The sequence below is a fragment of the Seriola aureovittata genome, chromosome 3, assembly GCF_021018895.1.
Source record: "Seriola aureovittata isolate HTS-2021-v1 ecotype China chromosome 3, ASM2101889v1, whole genome shotgun sequence".
In the NCBI taxonomy this organism is placed as follows: Eukaryota; Metazoa; Chordata; class Actinopteri; order Carangiformes; family Carangidae; genus Seriola; species Seriola aureovittata.
Genome location: NC_079366.1, coordinates 31,045,771 through 31,067,410, shown reverse-complemented (window position 1 = coordinate 31,067,410; position 21,640 = coordinate 31,045,771). Strand labels below are relative to the sequence as shown.

Sequence of the window (21,640 nt, the reverse complement as noted above, 5' to 3'; positions counted from 1 at the left end):
TTTTTTTTTTTTTTTACCACAAAACCGAATCCAAACCAGCTTCATGAGACAAAACGGTTCCTGTCAGAGAGGATTTAAATGAGACGTGAATCTCGTTTATCTGATTTTATTTTATTTATTTTTTATTTTTTTGCTAAAGCAGCACATATTTGCCACACCTGTGCTTTTATTTTGACGGTGATATTCTACATAAAAATGTGGATATTTTTCTTTCCGGCTGATTATTATTATTATTATTTTTTTTAACTTGAAGAAAAATAACACGGAGTACAGACGGGCCTCTCCCCCAGAGTATGGGGGGGTATAAATGCCTTGCTCAGAGGTCACGTGCGCCTCAGTGGAATTCCTGAGTCACCGCCCCCCCTTCCTCTTCTTCGTCTCCCCCCCCCCCCCCCCCTGCAATAACACGCCTTCCACTGTTCAAGGTTGATCACACAGAGCGGATGAATGGGGGCCTGTGTGTGTGTTTATACCGGGGCCCCCGTCGCTTCCAGCCGCCATTCAGAGCAGCAGCGGCGGCCCAGGAGGAGAAACATTAACCCCTTCCTGGTTCAGCTCGCCAGAATAAAATACACTGATTTTGCTTTTAAACTTCAGTTTGCACATTTGCAAACATCTGGCATGAGAAGCTGGAGGAAGGAGGATTTTCTTTTTCCTCCCGTTTTATTGGCTCATTTCTTGATACCTGAGCTTTGGAGATATAATCAGGATTTAACCCCCCTTTTTTTTCTTCCTGTTAATCCTCTTTCAAACATCACCTGGTTCCAGCCTCTCACCTGAAACATCACCCAGCAGTTTAAACCATTTTCCCGACAGGCAGATGAATCAACAGTGAAAATAATGTCTAGTTGCGTTTCCAAAGCGCTGGATGCGTCAGAGTCCTCCAGTGTCGCCGGGTTGAATCAGTCCAGGTCAGCTGACAACAGGTCAGCTGTGGATTATGTAATGTGTGTGTGTGTTTTTTTTTTTTCACTGATGAAATTCCTCTGACGTTCTTTCTGTGTTTGATGTGAAAGATCCTTCTTCAGTGTGAGTCACTGAGACTTTCAGACCGGTACTTTAGTTCAGTGACCTTTCACCTCAACAATGTTGGCGGCTCGACTCCAACCCCGTAACAATATGGAGGCTAAATAACTTCTTATTTTACTGGTAACGATGGAACGTTCAGGACTGAACCTGAAGCAGAGGAAGCTCAAGTTTACCACCATCTGTCTCTTTTCTCTCTTTCCTTTTTAACTCTTCCTCTTGTTGACCAGATATCCATGTATTTCTCCAGTTGTTGCCATGGATGCAAACTTTAAGCGCAAAATCAGACGGCGAGCAAACGAGTATCAGAGTGACGGGCTTTAATACGAGAAAAACAACATTTCAAATGTTTTAAAAACAATTTAACAACATTATTTATATTTTTATTTTCTTATGTCCACAGGTTGGACACCACTGCTTTACTCAAACTAAATGAAATATCTTCTTGTGAATTAAATACAGAATAAGACGCAACATCATCAGTTAGAAATTCTCTGTTAAATGAAAAGTGATGGGCTAAAACCTTAAAGCTCCTCCAGTGTAAAGGTCTGTGTCCATGTGTAGTGTGATTATAGATTATAGATCAGCTCTAGCTTCTATATTAATACTGTGAAAGTATCAAAGCCTCAGTCCACAGAGAAATGCAGATCAATGAACCTGGTTCTTCAGACTCTGTCTCTCTGTCTGACGTTTTACACATTTAATTACTTTGAAACTAAAATCTGTCACTTCTTCAGCTGCTGGAAGTTTAATACAACAACTCAAGGTCCACTTACTAGCTTTTTCCAGAGCTTCATCTCCATGTGATGGAGTATGATGAAGACACCGACCTGTTGTTACTAGAGCTGCTGAGAGGAGATGTGAAACTACACGGAGATGCTTTTTATATCTTCTGATGGATCAACACTTCAAAATAAAACACAGGAAGTGTAAAATATGGAGCTTTAACATCGTGTTAATCTACAGTACTGACATAACTACAGATGTTGAACCCTCCCAGCTGTGTTGTGGCCCCCTGAAGGACCACGGGCCTCATGTTGAGCTCTGACAGAAGCCACTGCAGTCTGCTGCTTTTTACAGCGCAGAAGAAAACGAACACATTTATTTGCATCAGTGTTTCCTTCACTTTGCTGCTGCACGGACACTTTAACTTCACTTTGAGCAGTTATTGTCTCAACACACAGCTGGCAACAACACCGCCAAAATAAAATCCAGTCTGACTGTTAAAAAGTTGATTTAAATGAACCTGGTTCTTCAGACTCTGTCTCTCAGGTTGATGTTGATCTTATCAGTTTCTATTTTACACATTTAATTACTTTGAAAAATCTCCCACAGTTTCTGTGATAATTAACTTTTTCTGCAGCGTCATCTCCATGTGAGTGGAGTGTGATGAAGACCATGAGGTGCAGTTGAAAGTGAGTTTCTTGTACTTGTGTTGGGGGGGCCACCGGGGCCCTTGAAGGGTTGATGAGTAGAGGAGCGGCTTCTACCTTCAGCTTTAAAGAAACAACTCAAACCCTCAGATGGTTAAAGCTTCAGTCTTCTTCTTTTGATGTCTACCAGCCAATCAGACGGCTGGTCCAAACCAGATCCAGACCTCCTCCCTCCCTCCCTCCCTCCCTCTCCCTCTCAGGCCGGTTCATCGTTGGCGTGAGGTCGGCCTCAGATTCCAGCTCTTCCCTTTTCATCTCTCGCCGAAACCCGACACCCAGAGGACCCGGGGAGCCGGTGGCCCGAGATTAATGGGTTTGCTCAAATTACGTGGCACACTCGGGAGAAAAACTCTGGGTTTCTCCCCCCTCTTGCCCCCCCCCCCCCCTCTGTTCACTCTGTTTGTTCAGCTGTCTCTCACCCAGCGCTCTCCTCCTCCTCTTCCTGCCTCTGAAGTGCAGGATGAGGCTGGAGGAAACACGTCTTGAACTCGTTGGCTGCAGAACAGCAAACACACGGCGAGCAGGAACAACAAACTCAGCTGTTCTCCCACGAAAACACTCGACGAGGAGGGGGTTCATCTGAGATTCATCCCTGATTGACCTCACCCCCCCTCCCTCCCGGTGGCTGCTTTTAATTGATTTCACACTTGAGAGGAGAGACTGTACCTGGAGGGAACATCCAGTACATGAAGTCAGACTTATGTTGCCTTGAAACGGGGTCGGGAGGTGAATCCCTCTCCCCGCAGGAGGCAACACTTTGTGGGTGACGAGAACAGAGGTGATACAGTGGAACGGCTGGAAGAAGCATCTGCTGTGGAGGAAATAATAATAATAATAATGTCGCACCACCGCCACATGTAAAGGGCAGATGATGGTGTTTGAGATGAACCGCTTCCTCTGTCTCTCTGTTCACTCCTCACTGGCTTCTTACCGTCTCCTTCTCACCTGCCTGGAGCCTACCACCAGCTCAGGTAAGTGTGGGGGTGAGATAATCCTACACCTGCCTGTCCAAGCAGATCAACCCCCCTCCCCTCGTACTCCTGCCCAGTCCCTCACTGCTGAGAGATGACACACACCTGTTTCCCCTTTACCTGACTGAGCTGATGATCACCCCCCCCCCCCCCCCAACACATCAACCAAAGATCAACCACACAAACATTAATAGAAACATCCGACTAAATACTGATTAAATAACAATAATGTGGCCGAGGGAACGGAACAAATAATTATTATTATTATAATCATTTTCTCTTTCACCTCATCTGAGACAGTTTGAGGACGAGGTCAGTTATTCCTCTTTGTGTTGGGAATTTCTAAACATAAATATTAATATTACAATGTAAACATTGATGCTCGTGTGTCAGCAGGTCGTGATGGTTCAGGTCCGGTTCAGGTCCGGTTCAGGTCCGGTTCAGGTCCGGTTCAGGTCTGGATGTACGACCCTCTGCTGCCATGTGACCTCACCATTAGCAACATGTGCTGCCGCTGGCTTCAGGACGTTCGGGGGGGGGGGGGCTTATGTTTACCATGTGCTCCTGGGTCATTGTGTCCAAAGGAGCGGCTCATACTGGGGGGGGCGGGGCCAGGGGCCCCTCTTCATGTGGAGTGTGTCCAAATCCAAACGCTGTTCAAAAGGTCAGCCAGCCCCCGCGTGAAAAACGACCCCGGCTCAGGCAGAACATGATGCAGCCTCACAATGGTCGGCCTGGCCCCCGCCAAGTCAGCACTTTCACAGATCTGCCCCCGGTCTTTAAAGGCCCCGCCCCCCCAGAACAGCGTGTTCTGTCAGTTTCACTGCCTTCATGGCACATATCGGTCTTTCTTGCAAATCCTTTAAAATAAAAGTTGAAACTGTCGCTGTCAGACCGACATCACATCTTCAATAAAACTTTATTGTTCCTCTGGGGGCGTTCAGTCAGAGCGGCAGCTGCAGAGAGAGAATATGTGCATGGAAACTGAATGAATGAGCAACAAGAAACAACAGATCAGATAAACAGCAGCGTTTACTGAGAAAAGGCAGATAGAGGAAATTCTGGTGGAAACTAAATCTGCCGATCTGACAGAGTTGATGGTGTGACCTGTATTTTCCAGATGACCTGAAGATGTTGGTGTTGATGGGGGGGTGAGTCAGATAAGACCTGTCATATGTTGTCTAGCTTCACTGACAAAAATCAAACCTTCTACAAAGTCTGCAGGACGGATCTGAGACAGGAAGGAGACGGATCCGGGGTCGTTTATAGGGACAGATGAGGTTCAGCTGGCGGTCGTCATCAAGGCGGAGCTCCGACTTCTCTCTGCATCTTTTTGTTTTGTCACAGATCTGCAGTGGGTTGTTATAACACTGAATCTGCTCTACGAAGCTTCAAGTGCAGGTTTGGTCGAGCAGAACGTTTCCTCTCTTTCCAAATTCTTTTGTGTTAAATCAGTAATTTGAGTTAATTATTACAAATAATAGAGAACAAGCCGTTTTAGTTCCACACAGTTCAAGTTCACTCTGCTGTGATGATGATGATGATGATGATGATGATGTTTGTGCTTCATTACTCTCAGTTTTATTGATGCCTTTTTAAACAAATGAGATAAATGAACATGGCTTTCTTCAGTTTCTCCTTAAAGCTCCTCCAGTGTAAAGGTCTGTGTCCATGTGTAGTGTGATTATAGATTATAGATCAGCTCTAGCTTCTATATTAATACTGTGAAAGTATCAAAGCCTCAGTCCACAGAGAAATGCACACAGCCTGTATTCAGAAACTGAGCCTTAAAACCAGCCGTCAGGACTTCTGGAACTTTGTGATGTCACAACAAAGCAGTCACCAAGCCCCGCCCACCTGGACCCACCATCCAAACCTTGCAGGATTTGGTTTCTCTGAGTGTTTTTACCTGAAATCTGCTTTATTTTTATTGGATCACTCAGAAAACAGTCAGCCAATCAGAAGACAGGCTCAGAGCTGGGCAAGAAACTCACCAAAATAACTGACTGTTATAATGTTGATTTAAATAAACCTGGTTCCTCAGACTTTGTCTCTCAGTCTGACGTTGATCTCGTCACTTTCTGTTTTACATGTTTAATGACTTTGACTGCAGGATAGTTGCTGCTGCTGTGACAACACACACACAAAAAAAAAAGATCCGTGATCTCTCTCTTCAGAGAAACAAAGCAAAGAAGCCGAACGTCTTAAACGTCAATGTCTTGATAAAGAAACCTGAAAGTGGAGCTCTGTGATGACAGAGATCAGATTATGATTCTGACCAATGACTCTTCAGGATTTAGGTCTAATTCTTTCTTTTATTTCGAGCTCATGTTCCTGTGATTGGATCTGCATGAGAACATCTGGTGGATGTCACCACAGCTGGTGATCGGCCCCGAGGCGATGAGGGATTTTACCTCGACATGACAACTGTAAAGCGGCAGCTAAAAGTCGCTCCTGTCCTGACTGCAGCAGGAAAGGGGGGGGGGGGGGTATATGGGGTTGCGGAGGGCCAGACTCAGCAGCTGCACTCTCTATAATTAGCCGTGGAGGTGGGCAGAGGCTCCTGTGCCATTAATCAGTGAACTCCCAGCAGCCAGCACCAAGAAAGGAACGCGGCGCCGTGTCGACTCTTTATCTGGAAAAGAGGTTTACGGAGCGAAGGTCCAAATATAGCAGCCAACGCCGAGAGCTGCAGCCCTGTTGCCTGGATATCCCTGCTGGAAGGTAAACAGAGGGGATGCTGGATTTGCCACGTCAATGAGCTGGCAGGAAGTAAAGGCCACAGTGAGGGGGGAGGAGGGGGAGGGGGGGGGGGGGGGGGGGGGGGGGGGGGCGATCCCTTTCATCCAGGCTGATACTCTCTAACCTGAGAGCAGCAGGCTGGAGAGGCGTCTTCTACAGTCGAGCCGAGGGGTTTAGAAGCGGCGCGCTCCTTATCTGGCCGACAGTTTTATTACGCAGCAGACGGAGCGAATCTGATATCGATCACATCAGATCTGCAGAGATAAAACAGACAGGAAGTCTCTCTCTGCTGCAGCATCCAGAGCCACAGCGCACAGGTGAGGACGAGCAGACACAACACGTGGAGGCACAGTCATCCAGACAAGAGGAAATATCAGAGGTAAAACTGAAAACAAAACTGAAATCTGGAAGATGTAGGTTTTCAGGTTCCCACCGAGATCTTTATCCTCTGAGGTGAGTCAGCTCTGAAGTGTCTGAGCTCAGTGACTCCGTCTACAGATAAACTCCATCTTACCATGAAGTTCACCGCTGAGGTTTCCTGGTACGACGTCAGAAAGCCGAGACACGCAGCAGCGTTTAAAGAAAACGGAAATCAGTGGAAAATAAAAGCTGGACATGTGTGTCTTTAAAGACTCACAAGTATGTAACAATATATAAAACAATATGTAATAATAACATACTCGAATCCCTCCGTCGCTCAGACGAGCTCCCTGTTTATCCAGAGTCAGAGAAACTATGAGCCATCTGTGTGACCTTTGACCTTTGACAACCAAACTCTACTTAGTTCATCCTTGAGTCCCAGTGAATATTTGTGCCAAATTTGAAGAAGTTCTGTGAAGGCGTTACGGAGATATCGTGTCCGCGAGAATGAGGCGGACGGACGTGAAGACAAAATGGCCGCCGTTCTGACCGTTTGAGAAACAGAGGTTTAAAACTGAGACAGAGTGAGACCTCCTCATGGTGTCGTCTTTTCACTTGTGCTGGTGTATTGATCTGGTTTGTGTTTCAGCTGGTCCTGGCCGACCTCAGTGTGGGCGTGGATCACCTGTCTGCTCCAGACCGTCTCACCTGGTGAACGTGTTCACTCTCACTTCCAGCTGCTGAACCACTTTATGTTTGGACCCTTTTGTTTTGACATTTCTTTCATTTCCTGTTTTATTTTGTATTACTCCCCTTGTGTGTCTCGTGGTTATTTTACTTCCTGTCTTTGTCTTGTGTTTCCCTCCTGGTTGATTGTTGGCCCCGCCCTGATGTGTTTCACCTGTGTTCAGTCACCTGTGCCTCCCTGGTGTGTATTTAGTCTCTGTCTCTGTCACGTCGTATATATGATGAATTTTCACATAGAACATGTTGTGAGTGTTCAATGTGAAAATAATGTTATGTTTAAAACCCTTTTTCCAGCTGCTTTTCCTTTTCCTGTTAGCTAATCCATTAGCTTAGCCATTTAGCTTCTCCTGTTAGCCTTTCTGTGACACACTGGGCTTCAGTGTTGGTCCAATCCCAATTGGCCATGGGATGTAACAGGGTCTCTGATTGGTTGGAGAGCTATGGGTTTCACCAGCACAGACGGCCCAGAGTGTCACAGAGAGGCTAACAGGAGAAGCTAACAGGAGAAGCTAAATGGCTAAGCTAATCGATTAGCTTATAGGAAAAGCAGCTGGAAAAAGGAGATTGAAGATTAGCTGAGCTCACATTTTTAAAATGTCTTTTCAAACAGTTTTTCAAATTCTATCATTAATCATAAATTAATAAATATATTAATAACTGGTTTATTTAATGAGAGCTTATGCTCTTTAATAAATCCATGTTTAAATCTGAAGTATTTATTGATGATTAATCGTTCATTTATAAATTCTTTAAGGTCTATTGAAATATGAAGTGAATGCTTTATTAGTTTCTCAGTGACGTCGCGGCTCCATGTTCTCTCTTTGTTTAAAGAGTTTTCTCTGTCGTTCATCTGGTCTGTGGAGCGTCAGGTTTTCTTCCCTCCTCTTCCCCTGAGCTTCGTGTTTCATCTGCTTTTTGGAAACAGCTCTGAGATCTGCTCTTTAAAGGGGGGGGGCCGTCCCTCCCTCCCTCCCTCCCTCCCATCCTTCCGGCCCCTCTGTTTAGCCTCAGCTTTGAGCGTTAGCTTTTAAATACAGTGTGGTTTGTGCTGCAGGGTGGAGTTGGGCTCTCAGCCGTGTTGTGGGGGGGCCGTGGTGGTGGGGTCTTCCTCAGATCTGCTTTGTAATTAACCCCCCCCCCCCCCCCCCCCCCCCCCCCCCCCCGCAGCAGCTCGAAGAGCTGCTTCCCCTCCGACCGTCCTCTGGTAAATGTGTAACAGCTGCTCAGCACTTTCAACCAGGCGCTCAATATTTGGGTTGTTTCCCAAATCAAAGTCCAACCTTCCCCTTCCTGTCCCCCCTCCCCTCCTGTCCCCCCTCCCCTCCTGTCCCCCCTCCCCTCCTGTCCCCCCCCCCTCCTGTCCCCCCTCCCCTCCTGTCCCCCCTCCCCTCCTGTCCCCCCTCCTGTCCCCCCTCCCTGCTATATTTGATCTGTGCGCTGACGTCAGCTCGCCTCCTCTTATCTCTTATCTCGGGGACGACGGAACAACCGGAGCAGAACCACAACACTCAGAACACTCAGCGTCTCCGCCTGCAGCGGTCACCAGGAGAACCTCCATCACAGAACCTCCATCACAGAACCTCCGTCACAGAACCTCCATCACAGAACCTCCATCACAGAACCTCCATCACAGAACCTCCGTCACAGAACCTCCGTCACAGAACCTCCATCACAGAACCTCCATCACAGAACCTCCGTCACAGAACCTCCGTCACAGAACCTCCATCACAGAACCTCCGTCACAGAACCTCCGTCACAGAACCTCCATCAGCTAAACAAATAACTGCATCTTTCCTTTCATGTGTTTCTGTTGAACAGATGTAAACCCCCCCCCCCCATCTGATGGTTGTTGAATCAGCTTCACCTGTTTTTTCTTTTATTCCCTGTAAAATAATCTTTTTCTTTAACATGTTTTTTTCTCTTTGTTGATGTTTCCTTCCTGAATCAGATTAAATCAGATTAAATCAGATTAAATCAGATTAAATCAGATTAAATCGACACGTGTCACGTGATTCAACGGAGACACGTCGTGTTCATCATGGTTTTTAATGTGTTTGTGTTTGAATGTAAAAATGAAGATGTCTGACAGAGAGGAAGCTGCTGCAGTGGGTTTTTGTTTTGCTGAGCTAAACATCTGTGAGTGTGTCGACGAAGGCGTCCACAAACTTTTGACCATTAAGTCTTCTCCTCACCAGATTCTCCTGTGACCCTTCGACCTTCGACCTTTGCTCTGTGACATAAACACAGATCTTATCTCGGCTGTGCAACACACATGTGGCAACATCTGCCTGATGAGAATCCAGTGTGTGTGTGTGTGTGTGTGTGTGTGTGTGTGTCTGGATCACCACGGAGATCCGGAGCTGAGAAGAACGAAGCAGTTTCACCTCTGACTCGTGGAAAACCGCTGCTCCAAAAACAACGACACATATTTCATTTTCTCCCTGCTCCAGTTTCATAAGGGCGTGGGAAGGGGGGGGGGGCACAACGACAACGATGACACGACTGGAAAACAGGATTTATGGTCTGGGTTATTTTCATTAGAGTCATGAGGTTTTCGAACTGCTGCTCTTCCTCCAGCCGTCTGTCACCTCCACAAACCCAGAGGGACGACCAGGAAAACCCCCCCCCTCTAAAACCCCCCCCCTCTAAAACCCCCCCACTCTAAAACCCCCCCCCTCTAAAACCCCCCCCCTCTAAAACCCCCCCCCTCTAAAACCCCCCCACTCTAAAACCCCCCCCCTCTAAAACCCCCCCCCCACTCTAAAACACCACCCCCTAAAACCCCCCCACTCTAAAACCCCCCCCCTCTAAAACCCCCCCACTCTAAAACCCCCCCACTCTAAAAAAAAACCCCCCCCCTCTAAAACCCCCCCCCTCTAAAACCCCCCCACCTTCACTTTAAAGTCAGAATACTGAAAAAGAAATGTGGTTCTGACACTGACGTTCCTCTGTGTGTAAACGTTAAAGCGTCTGGAAGGAAAATGTGTCGACATTTTATTTTAATGTAAACGAACCAAATGCACAAAAAGAAACATATTAATATATTTATGTTGACTGGCAGTGAGGTCACAGGTGAACCTGCGTCTGATTGGCTGATGCTGATCACCTGGTCAAGGGTCAAAACAGCTGGACAGAGGATGGATCCGATCTTCCTCTGGAGGCATGAAGAAGACTGAAGCCTTTTCTTCTTCTTCTTCTTCTTCTTCTTCTTCTTCTTCCTCCTCTTCTTCTCTTCTTCTTCTTCTTCTTCTTCTTCCTCCTCTTCTTCTTCTTCTTCTTCTACTGCATGATTAATGTCGTCCTCTTCTACCCCGCCCCACCGCTGTCTATTTTTAGATGCCCATGTCAGGGAGTACCAGCTTCTTTTGTTGGCCACAGTTCACATGATGGATGAAATCATCTCCTCCTCCTCCTCCTCCTCTCCCTCCTCCTCTCCCTCCTCCTCCTCTCCCTCCTCCTCCTCTCCCTCCTCCTCCTCCTCCTCTCCCTCCTCCTCCTCCTCCTCTCCCTCCTCCTCCTCATCCTCCCCCTCCTCCTCCTCTCCTCCTCCTCCTCCTCTCCCTCTCCTCCTCCTCCTCCTCTCCCTCCTCCTCCTCCTCCCCCTCCTCCTCCTCTCCCTCCTCCCCCTCCTCCTCTCCCTCCTCCTCCTCCTCCTCCTCCTCCTCCTCCTCCTCCTCCCCCTCCTCTGTTATAACTGAACTGGGACAGTGAAATCCTTCCTCTTTCATCAGAGAGGAAACAAAACAAAACCCATAATGCTGCCTAAGCTGCCTCAGCATGTCTTTTTTTTTTCACATCCCCAAACTTCATTTTGATTTTCAGTGATGAAGAGGAGGAAGAGGAAGAGGAAGTTTGAGCCGTTAGTCTGACTCCATTTTGTCTTGAAGGTTTAAGGTTTCAGACGTTACTGATCCACAGAGTTTGTCTCCGACACAACCAGAACTTTTGTTTGGTTGTTTGTTGTTGTTGTTTGGTTGTTTGTTGTTGGTTATGTTGACTTGTTTATGTTGTTTTATCTATTTTTCTTTTTTTTTCTTGTCGGATGTTTCTAATTTAATTTACTTCACTGGTCGTAAATTGTTTCTATCAGCATATTGATTAGCCTTGGGTTAGCCTTCGTACAAGACGCTTGGCTGTGCTAACGATGCTAACGGGGACGTACTGTGATGGAGCGCCACACAGGCCCCTCCTCTTTGACCTTTTCTGGATTAGCTGGGAGTTAGGGGGCGGAGTCAGACACTGCCAAGATGGCGAAGGTGGAGCAGCTCACTCTGAGCTTCAAAAATCTTTGGGTGACGTCACAGAGGCGACGTCTGATCTGACCTCGGCGCTTTGTGTGTGTGTGTGTGTGTGTGTGTGTGTGTGTGTTATGTAAGACACACACACGTGTTCACTATATGTAACTGGTGTGAATACAGGCGTGTTACAGTGAAAGTTTCCATGTGCTGTTGGCGTGTAATGAGACTCACTGTGTGTAAACAACCTCACGCTGCGTTGCTCCTCCGCCTCGTCACTGCTGCTTTCATCTGGCGGCGAGGCGGAAGTGGAGACATGTGTTTCTAATCCCGCCGCAGGTCAGAGCCAATCAGCCGACTCGACTCTGATCATTTCAAAGGCTCCGACACAGTAAACACACACACACACACACACACACACACACACACACACACACACACAGAGCGAGATGAGGAGAGTGTTTACCCCTCAGTCTTCTCCTGGACAGGCTGGCGGCTGGCGGCTGATAGATGGAGGGTGGAGCCAAGACATCAAAGTGCGGCGGCTCCTCTGCCTCGGACCTTTTGTCTCTGAGGTTAACCGCCGGGTTGGCTGCTGGACTGGCGACCTTTGACCCCTCGCTTCTTCCTCTCTGGGGTCAGAAAGTGGCTGCTGGATGGAGTCGGAGGTTTACTCCCGACTGAAACGTGAAATCCATTTTTTTTCTTCAGTGAAGTGAATGAAAACGAGTGAGGCTTATTTTGTCAAATCACCATGGCAACAGATGCTGCGTGGCTCAGCTGCTCTGGACCAGTGTCTCCTCTCAGTCTGACATCACAACAAAAAAGAAAAAAATATTCTGGACAAAACGTCATATGACTACATTTGTGCGTATGTTTGTCTGGACATGAAGCTGCAGTTCCTCTAACGACCACTAGAGTCTGGCTCCAACAGTGAGTCAGTCCCCATAGACTCCCATGTTAAAATGTCCAACTTTACAGCACAGTCTCTAAATAAAGATGGCTGCTGCCTCTGTGACATCACCCACAGGTTTCTGAAGCTCAGAGTGAGCTGCTCCACCTTCGCCATCTTGGCAGTGTCTGACTCCGCCCCTAACTTCCAGGAAATCCAAAAATGGAGGCGGGGTGTGTGTGGAGCTGAGACTTTGGTGCATGACAGTACACCCCCGTTAGCAACGTTAGCACAGCTGAGCATCTCACTCGAAGGTTATCCCAAGGCTAATCAATTTGCTGGCTAATTAGCTAGTTAATGAGCTCAGCTAACAAGCTAGGTAAGGTGAACACAGACACTGATACCTGCTAATGAATGCTATCATAAAATAAAATAGTTATACAGTTTGACTCACCTGTAAAAACAGGAGCTCAGCCAAACATTCACTGTGACCACACCCTCCTGTAACTCAAAGAGGCCACGCCCTCAATCCTTCATAACTTTAGATCTTAAAAAAACATAAACAGGTGTCATGAAGGAGGAAATTATCTCTAGAGACCAGAACAGTTTTTGTACCAGGCTGTAAACATGTTTATTTTCTGCTGTAAAGTTGGACATTTTAACATGGGAGTCTATGGGGACTGACTCACTGTTGGAGCCAGACTCTAGTGGTCGTTAGAGGAACTGCAGCTTCTGATTGTTTTGGTTAGTGCACAGTATGGTGCCTTAATGGGAGATTTATAGTTGTCACTGCAAAATGTACCAATATGAAGGGACATCGGGCGCCCCCCTTTTTCCCCCTTGTGACCCCCAATCATTTATCTAACGATGCACCTCTGAGTTTAACAAGTGACCAGGAAGAACGAGGTCAGGAGCAACATCCAGGCAGCTGAAGCCTCCATCAGCTGCTGATGGACAGGCGTGGTCTGCTCGTGGTTATGTAAGCGTTCGCCTGTGAACTAAACTTCCAGTGAATTTTCTCCGTCCTCTCAGATCAAAGGCTGTATCCCTCTTCCTGCTTCAGGCTGTGAAATGTGACTTTATTCCCTCCCACTCTCCATCCATGCATACCAATCCGACAGCTCCTACTATTACCACCTTGTGTGTGCGTGGGTGTGTGCACGTGTGTGTGTGTGTGTGTGTGTTGTGTGGCCTCCGGCTGTAGCTGTATATATATCTCCCAGTTCCCAGCTCGGAGTGTTGTGTTTCTAAACTTCGGTCGCTCTTCTCCTTCTCGTGTTGTGTAAGAGCGGCGGCCCACACGGCCCAGCAGAGAGGCGAGGAAACGAGCCCCCGCGGCGCCAAGCGGGACGGGAACCCGAACAGACGGAGGAGGGAGGGGACGGACGACTGCTGCTGCTTTCATCACAGCTAAAGGAGTAATCCGTAAAAAAACCTTCTTTTTGTCAGTGTGTCTTTGATGTGGAGCAGTAGCTGCTGGCGAACTGGCTCATGACACACACCAGTGATCACCCAGCAACATGAAGACAACAACAACACTCAGCCAAAGAGTTACACAGTAATTACCCCTCCGTCAGAGTGGCAGCCATTTTGTTTTCAGGTCGTCTGTCTGATTCTCATGGACACGATATCTCAGTAACACCCTGACGGAAAACATTCTTTAGAGCTCAAGGATGAACTGATTAGATTTTGGTGGTCAAAGGGCAAAGGTCACGGTGACCTCTTTAGCTGTTACTCAAGACTAGAGTTTTCAAAATAAAACAGAATTCGAGAGATTTCAAAATAAAACACAACTAACATGTATCAGTGTGGATGGAGCCTTAATGCTTTATAGTCAAATACAAATTTGGAACTTTGACGACCAAAATCAGATCAGTTCATCCTTGAGTCCTAGTGAACGTTTGTGTTAAATTTGAAGAAGTTCCATCAAGGTGTTACTGAGATATCGTGTCCACGAGAATGTGACGGGCGAACAACCCAAAAACAAAATGGCTGCTGCTCTGACTGTCACAGGTGCAGAGCAATATAAATAGTGGAGACAGACATTAAACTAAAACTTATTCCACATTATCTTCCTGTCTCTCTGAAGTGTGGGACACCTCAGGGCTCTGTCCTGGGTCTTCTTCTGTTGTATCTATATGCTTGCTCAGCTCGCTGGACATGGCGGCTGCAGAACCTTCACCCTCTGGCAGAAATAACACCATATTATTAGAGAGTTTCCTGATTGGCTGAAATCAGACGCTGGTGGTTCCTGTGCCGGTGAATCGAGCTTTAACTCGCAGCATTCACCTGATCCTGTCCTCTCATTCACTGCGTCTCAGAGTCGTCCCACAGGCGGGGCAGGATTTCCACCACGACCCCGACAGCTTCACATGCTCTCATCTTTTTTCCCAAGCTAAAAAAAACCCCAGTCCTGCTCTAATAACAGCCTGAGCGTGGAGGCTGAAATCCCCACAGGAGCTCGACTGCAGCGGCAGAGATTTCTCCCCCTCTGTCATTGTTAGCTGTGAACATCTGGTTCCCAGCCATGATTCACGGAGGAGCGCTTCCCTCCTCCTCCTCCTCCTCCTCCTCCTCCTCCTCCTCCTCCTCCTCGGCCGTGGTCAGGGATGGGATCAGGTTTTGTGGGAAGGGGAAAAAAACTCTCTGGTGTCAGTCACAGCCTCATGGAAAGTTATCCAGCAGGCCTGGGGCAGGATATGTTTAGATGATGGCGGTGGTGGTTTAGGTGGAGGAAAGAGGGGGTGGGGGGGTTTGAGGATGGGGAGTGCATATTTGTGAAAGGGGATGTTTGAGTCTGGGCGCTTTGCCAAGAGAGGGAGGAGGGAGCGGGACAGAGGAAGAGGAGGAACAGGAGGAAGAGGAGGATGAACTGAAGGCTGTGAAAGGGCAAATTCAAAAAAGGTCAACAGCAGATTTGAAGGTAAAAAAAACAAAGAAAGAAAAGAAATCAGTTAATTCATGTTAAAGGCAGAGTATGTGCATCCTCTGGATATATGAAAATATTAGTTTATATCATAAATGAAATACCCATAGTTGTGTATGTGCTTATTAAAAATATTTAATTTATATATGTGAGCTTATTAAATCAATACATATGATAATTACACATGCTCTTATTATTATTATTATTATTATTATTATTATTATTATTATTATTATTATTATTATTATTATTCATGTTCATTTCCCACAGATGATGATGATGATGATGATGGTGATGATGATGATGGTGATGATGATGATGATGATGATGATGATGGTGATGATGATGATGATGATGATGATGGTGCTGCTCGTGTGCACGGACTGAGAGAGCTTTTTCCTCCTGCAGAGAAAAGCCACAGTGAGGAAGCGTCTACGAGGAGCAGAGCCAAGCTTCCACTGTGGTCGACCTACTTTCACCAGCAGCCAATCTCCACAGAGGAAAATGGCAAAAATATGGAAACCAAGCCTCAAACGCTGCACTCAGAGTCTGGGTTCAGAGGCACTTGAAAGTGGGATTTAAATTGCTCTAAATATGGATGTTTGCAGCTCTGAAGTCTTTCTGGGGATGTGTTTGTGCATATTTTCCTCGACGCTCTGTCAGATGCTTTTGATTCCACTTCAGTTTTTAACTCGCCACTTAAACTGAAAACACACGGAAGACACAGCAACAACACACACATCCTGTCAGCCACCATCTTTGTTTAGTGACCTGAGTGGATCAAACTGTGACTGTGTGACGACCGGCGTCCTCTGGTTGGAGCAAGATCTTAAATGTTCAGCATCATATCTTCACATGTCCTGGTGGTGAAGTCAGGTGGTCACCCCCACCCCCCACCTCCACCCCCCACCTCCACCCCCAACCCTCCACCTGGACTTACCTAACCCCCTGAGAGAGCAGAGGGGGTTGCTGGGTAAACTGGTGTCTAAACTGAACCAGAGGAGGTGGGAGAATATAAATAACATCCCCCACACTGACTGTGTGACCCCCCCTCCTCAAACTGTGTGTGTGTGTGTGTGTGTGTGTGTGAGTGTGTGTGTGTGTGTGTGTGTGTGTGTGTGTGAGCAGCTTTTTCTGGAAACACAATGAACATTACATTTAAAACAAACATCTGAAGCTCGACCTGGTGAGACCTAAAACCTCCAGTACCCTTAACACACACACACACACACACACACACACACACACACACACACACACACACACACACACATACACACACACACATACACACACATACACACACACACACACATACATACATACACACACACACATACACACACACACACACACACACACACACTGTCCTTATTGAAGACATCTAGTTAACAAAATAAGAGTCCTCAGATATGAAGATATAAAGCTGGAGTAAACTTGGGTGTGTTTCCTCGCTGGTTCTCTGGCTGCTGAAATATTTCCTTCATCATTTTAAATGTTGTGCTCTCTAAACTTCCTCCAGTAAACAGTCTGTTTACTTGTTTTGCTCTCTGCCCTACTTTAATATCACAGAGGAGAAGCTGATTTATTTTCTTCTTTTTAAAATCAGGCCTGTGTCAAACGCTCTTAGCTTAATTTTGCCCTCATTTCTCTCAGCTGCTAAAAGAGTAAACACGTATCAATGAATAAATAAATATAGATGTACAATACAAACATGAAAGGCTCGACCAAAATAAGCTCCAGGGGAATTACAGCGACTCCAAACAGCAGCACCGGAGACTCAACGTCAGAACTTTACACCTTCGACCTTTGGGCTCCCGATGCTCCGGCTGCTCCGCTCATGCCGACCGTCAGCAGACATTCCTGCGAGGACGCTGCCCTTTAACCGGGTCTCATGTGAAGTTCACAGGAGAGCGAGCCAGACGCCGTGTTCTGAGCAACATCTGTAATCATCCTCATCCTGCCTCTCCACGCTGATGCAGGAGTTTAAAGGACAGATCTGGAGTTTCATTTCAGACCAAGGGGGGGGGGGGGGGGACATACTGATGATGAGGAGATGAAATAATTTTCCCTCTCACTTTTACTTCAGGAATGTTTCTCATATTAATCTTCTCTTGATGTCGTGTTGGGCTGATCAACAAAACTACGACTTTAAATTTAAGTACGGTCGCCCTGAGAGCTCAACGCACAGCAATGTAGAACAACTGTGTTTTAAGCTATCAGCTAGCTAACATTAGCGTTCATCTGCAGATACTTGACATAATCTAATTCAGAAACTCTGAAGGTAAGAAAGTAAAGTATATCAAACAAGCTAGCTAGTTAGCTAACTGATACTACAGGGTTACCTACGGAGCTGCTGATGGGAGTGAGGCAGGCTGAGAGATGAGCAGCTAACATCAAGGTGGTACGGTCCACTTTAGGACAAGATCAAGGCATGAATGTGGTAAATCAAAGGTAAGAAAGGTGTGTAAATGTTTCAACCCCAAAAACTGTTGTTTTTACCTCTTTTGTTGGGTTCATGTTTTAATCTGGGGGGGGGGGTCAAACCCTGGTATAAAACTATCAGCATGTAATATAGAAATGAGACGCCCTGCCTCTCCCTCAGTGCATGCTGGGATAGACCCCAGCTCCTCCGTGACCCTGCACAGAATGAACAGTTACAGAGTCACACGTTGGTCATATAGTGACTCAGCGGTTCAACAGCATGACAAATACATTGGTTACATTCCTGAGATGTGATTGGAGGTTTGGTCTCAGTGATGCTCAGACATGTCTGGACTTGTTTCTCCTCCACGGGTTCATGCGCCCCTCTGTCTTGACTCCGCCCTGCGTCTGTGCAGCGCCACAGACAAAGCGAGACGGGAGCAGCGACACTCGATCTCCCAGCTTTTCCCTGCAGCTCGCGGCACACGGCCGGCTGAGCTCGAGTGTCGTGGTAATCAGAGGAGCCTGGCCGGCGCTCATGTAAACCAGCTGTGACTCAGTTATATTTAGACTGGGGGGGGGGGTCAGCGCTGCCTTAACCCCTGTGCCTACACAACACGCTCCCAACTCGGGTTACGAGCCGCTCAGTTTAGCTCAGATGATGTCGGGGAACTGGCCGCAGAACGGTGAGGATTTATGGGGGGGGGGTAAACAGGATCGGGTGTCGGTCAAGGACACCTCGCTCTGCTCCCTGTGACACTACAACGACCCGAAAGAGTGCCAGAGAGCGCCGAGGCAGGACACCCAATCAGGAGCGTGGGAACGATGCCAATGCGTTGACTAAGCAGAGACGGCTCACGGGTCCAGGTCACATCAAACACGTCCGGGTCGCAGAACGCCTCACGACCCTGAAGGTTTTACTTCTGCTCAGCGGAGGGACTGACTTCAGGGTGTCGCACAGAGAATCTTACAAGGTTTCGTTAAAGAGAGAAAAGTTGAGGCCTTTGCAGCAGAAGGGAAGATTTTACAGGAAGACATGAAACACCTGGACTCTACCTGACCGCAGAGATCATGTGACATAAAACTGTAGAGCCGCAGAACGTAGATCCAACTGTAGACTAAAGTATTTAGTTGTGATGATGATGATGATGATGATGATGATGATGATGTTACTAGAGATTCATCAGCTCGTTCTTCTTGACGACTCCTGACTGATGAAAGAGAATGAATCTATATTTATGGATCTGAGCTTCAGTCCATCAGACAGAAACAGCTGCTCTGATGTTTCTACATTATGTGGCTCTGCTGTGGTTTTAAATGCTGCTGCAGCAAGGCATTGTGGGACGGCATGTCTCCTTTCCTTTGGTGAAGGGAGCTCCAGTGTTTCCTAAAGGAGATGAGAGAGGAAGCAGAGAAGCTCCTCTCCTCAGACACTTTTCTCTCAGTTTGGACCTTCAGACAGAGAGAGCAGGTCCTGCAGCACCTGAGGCTGAACACACCTGAGCTCCTCTGACACTGTGACGTCATCGACAGGAAGTGAGGGCTCCATGTTGGACCTCCGGAGCAGTGTTTCCCAACCTGTGGTCCGGGGCCCACCGGTGGGGCCGAAAAATCATTTGTGAACTGTGAGACTGATCGGCCAATGATGTTTGAGTCATCGCCAGCCGGACCACATGTGGTGTGGGCCGCCAACATCTTTGAGATTTTCAAGTGGGTCATGAGTCAGAAAAGGTTGGGGACCACCGCTGTAGATCTCCCAGGATGCACCAAGGTTCAGAAATCATGACCGGCAGGAACACGAGCTGCGATCATCATCGATCACAGATCAGCTGACTGCTGAGGCGATTAAAGGAGTGATCAGCTGTCTGGAGGCTGAGAGAGGAGGAGGATCAGAGGAGGATTTCTCCTTTAAGGTCTGATCCTCCTCTCTAATCTGACTCCATGAAAACTGCTGCTCACTGAGTACAACCCCCCCCCCCCCCCCCCCCCCACCTCCCAGAGATAAACCAGACTCCTCATTCAGCTGCTGCAGCTCCACAGGGCCAGAGGACGGCTGCATCCACACACACTACTGATAACAGGTCTGAGTGTGTGTGTGTGTGTGTGTGTGTGTGTGTGTGTGTGTGTGTGTGTGCTGAGCCCGGTCAGGAGCTGCTCAGCTCAGCAGATTGAGTGTGTGGAGTTACCATCCTGCCGTCCACAGACCCGGAGCTGGAGCAGATCTCAGCTCACAGAGATAATGAGTCTCGTTAAAGTAGTTAAATTAACAATGGATCAGCCGATCGTCTGTAATCAGAGAGATTCAACACCAAATTTTTAGACTGATTTTAAATGTATTTGTGACAAAGAAAGTGAAAAGAAAAAACAAGAGTTGTTGATGAGACGAGGATATCGTGTAAAAATCTGTCTCCGTTTTTGTTTAATTCACTCATTTAAAGTTTTTAGTCGATAAAAACTAATATTTCACTCTAATTTTTGTCTTCTGAGCCTCTTGTGGCCTCAGCTGTTGCCTTCTTTGTGTGTACAGTTACCATGGTTACAGCTGTTTACTTGTTGACACACTGCTGTGTTTTTAATTCCACAAAGGGCAACGTCTTTCGGTGACCGTTCGAACACCGGGAAGGCTGAAGCGAAGTCAGACGGTCTGACCTGCAGAGGATTTTTGTGTTACGTCACCAGCTGTTCCCGCCATTAGCATTGCGTTGCAAAGCACAGGTTCCTGTCACCTAGCAACCTTCACAACATTTGTTGCTCCAGGAAACGCTTCCTCCAAAGAAAGTAACTGACACAAGACACCGGTGTTAGATCAGTCCAGGGTCCAGGCTTACTGGCGGTGGCGTCGAGGCCAAGCCGACGGCGTGCTGCTGCACAATGTAAGTGTGTAATCTCTTAAATGAGAATTGACAGGTGCTGTCAAACACAACGTTATCCCGGGGGGGGGGGGGGGGGGGGGCCTTTGAATGGAGCTGCCATTATTTAAATTACAACAGAACAAGTGAGGTGTGAAGACAGATGAAACACATCGGTTCGATTTTTTTCTTTTTATAGCACAAACAAAGAGGATAAATGTTTCAAACCTGAAACCTTTTAGTGATTAAAACCTTCGTCGACAGGTTTTAATCACTAAGAGTGACGTGTGAAACAGGAAGAGGGATAGTTTGGATTCAGTCTTTACTGTCAGCAGCAGGACGATGGACAGAAGGAGGAGAATCTAAAGTCATATGTTTATTTGTTGTCCCTGTTAGTTCGTCCAAATCTTCTGTATCGTCTCTCAGGTGTCCAGACAGAGCTGAGAGACGTCTTCAACACTTCCATGAAATCTGCTGTAGATGTTCATGATCCCCAGAGGCTGAACTTTTCTGAGAAACCTCTTTTCATGGTCGGTTTATTTGACCCGAGACATTCACAACCTTCCCTGAGTAGTTCTTCTTTTAACCCTAACGACAAAAGGTTAATAACAAAGGACAAACCATGAACTTCCTGCTCCAGTTGGTTTTGTACCTAAAACTAACCAGACATTAAAACAAAGCGGTGGCTGAACAGGAAACTGTCATTATCATCTCGGTCCAAAGTTGCTAGGTCGCACGACGCATCTACAGACTTTAAATAAAGATGGACGTCGCCTCTGTGACCTCACCCACAGGTTTCTCTGAAGCTCAGAGTGAGCTGCTCCACTGTTGCCATCTTGGCAGTGTCTCACCCCGGCCATAACTCCCAGCTAATATAAAAATGGTCAAAGAGGACGGGCTTTTGGAGCTGGTTTGTAGCAAACATTCGCTCACCCACCTGTCACTCAAAGAGACCACGCCCTCAATCCTCCATAACGTTAATCCTTAATAAAATGTAAACAGGTGAGTTATATAAACAGGTGAGTTATATAAACA

General features: G+C 47.1%; 3 long non-coding RNA genes across 3 annotated transcripts; 2 read left to right on the top strand and 1 right to left on the bottom strand.

The window, feature by feature from the left end:
• Positions 1–3,671: 3,671 nt before the first annotated feature.
• Positions 3,672–5,622, bottom strand: LOC130166597 (uncharacterized). The gene is made up of 2 exons (XR_008827167.1): positions 4,538–5,622; positions 3,672–4,386 (listed from the first exon to the last, which is right to left on the bottom strand). It is a non-coding gene; the product is annotated as an uncharacterized LOC130166597 (long non-coding RNA).
• Positions 5,623–6,267: 645 nt separating this feature from the next.
• On the top strand, positions 6,268–7,991 carry LOC130166472 (uncharacterized). The gene is made up of 2 exons (XR_008827152.1): positions 6,268–6,551; positions 7,182–7,991. It is a non-coding gene; the product is annotated as an uncharacterized LOC130166472 (long non-coding RNA).
• Positions 7,992–15,195: 7,204 nt separating this feature from the next.
• LOC130166684 (uncharacterized) lies at positions 15,196–16,874 on the top strand. The gene is made up of 2 exons (XR_008827187.1): positions 15,196–15,329; positions 15,741–16,874. It is a non-coding gene; the product is annotated as an uncharacterized LOC130166684 (long non-coding RNA).
• Positions 16,875–21,640: the final 4,766 nt, after the last annotated feature.